This window comes from Trachypithecus francoisi, unplaced genomic scaffold (assembly GCF_009764315.1).
Source record: "Trachypithecus francoisi isolate TF-2019V2 unplaced genomic scaffold, Tfra_2.0 Lachesis_group16, whole genome shotgun sequence".
Taxonomy (NCBI): Eukaryota; Metazoa; Chordata; class Mammalia; order Primates; family Cercopithecidae; genus Trachypithecus; species Trachypithecus francoisi.
This window is the reverse complement of record NW_022681461.1, coordinates 58,871,271-58,872,968: the sequence shown is the minus strand read 5'-3', so window position 1 is coordinate 58,872,968 and position 1,698 is coordinate 58,871,271.

Here is a 1,698-nt window from a genome sequence, read left to right as displayed (position 1 = left end):
CCATGCCTGGCTAATTTTTGTATTTTTAGTAGAGATGGGGTTTCACCATGTTGCCATACTGGTCTCGAACTCCTGATCTCAGATGATCCACCCACCTCAGCCTCCCAAAATGCCGAGATTACAGGCGTGAGCCACCGTGCCCAACCTTTCCTGTCATTTTCTTTTGGCAGAAATAATTCATTTTAAGTATAAGGTGTTGATATAGCTACATGTACATAGAATTCACTGATATTTTATCATGAGGCATGCATAGTGGATTCAGATAGATAATTAACTCCATTTTAAAGAGTAGGCAATAAAGACTCAAAGGAGTTACTGTAGTCAGTAAGAAGTAGAGCCAATAATGTGAGCCTAAATCGTTTTGATTCCACTATTCTATGTCTCCCTTTACATACTAAGCTCAGGGAAACAATAGGAAACAGAACATAAGCAAAAAATACATGCTTATCCTACTTAATAGGTTGAATATAATGATAACAAAGGCAGTCACAACACTGACAATGCTAACAACACACTATTTAATGAGAGCTTACAGTTGCTAGCAGGTCAGCATATACCCAGAAAGACAAATTTTCCTGAGCAAAAATTGATCTACTCCCTCCAACCCTCCCCTTTCTCGATTCACTGGAGTCTCTATTTTCTTTATGTAATACTCTGCCTTGTGTGGATTTTTCAGTATGTCTCTGTCTTGTGTCCTTCTTTGCCACTCCTTCTCTTCCCTTATCTCTTTTTATTTTTCTTTTCTTTGCCATTATTTTAAGCCTGATGTCTTTATCTATTTCTGTGACCTTAGGATTAAGTGATTATTAAAGCCTCTACACAAGAAAAGTATAAATGAGGAAATTGAATAATTTTTAATAAGTATATAGAAACCCATATATATGAGGTCAGAATAATCGGAAATAACACACTTTTAAAAAATAACCTTTACTCTTTAGGTTGAACTAAATAATTGTCATTTGTATAGGTCAAAAAGAGCAAATAAGGACTATTTCTAATAGTTCAAACTAGTATTATTTCCTAGGCTTGAATGTTTGTGAATAATTTACTGACTGCTGTCTTATTTTAAGTTACTGCATATATTTTAATTTCTAAAGATATTCATAGGACTTCAAGAAGCTGCAGTACAATAGCTTTAATCAGAATTTGTCTTCCTGCTGTCATTCGTTGTCATAGTTCAGTTTCATATTAGCATTTATCATGTTCCTTTAAAAACATCACCCATTGTATATCATTAAGAACATAGCAAAATATTAATTTCTGTCTTCTAATTGTCACATTTCTGAGAAAAATAACTCCAAAAGCATCCAAGAGTCAGTAACAGACTTTTTTTCATAATTATTCCCTATTTCATCTCAGAGTAACTTTATAAACATAAATCAAATACCTTCAGAGAGATGGGATTAGTGTTGAAGATTTAGAATTTCAGAAGAATGGTTATTGAGACTCAGAGATGATAATTACCAACTATAGGAACCACAAATAAGTATGTAAACATTTGTGTTAATTTGGAAGAGTAAAAATGAAAGAGCAGAGGATCTGAGGGCATATCACTATCCCAAAAACGTTATTTTTAGCCTCTCTATGGATCTGTATTCCTGGTGTGCTTTAGAAGTGGCTTAGAATGACCAGTGAACTTACATTTGGTGTGTACTTTAGAACATCCACTTTTATACAATCCATACATTATTTCTCCTT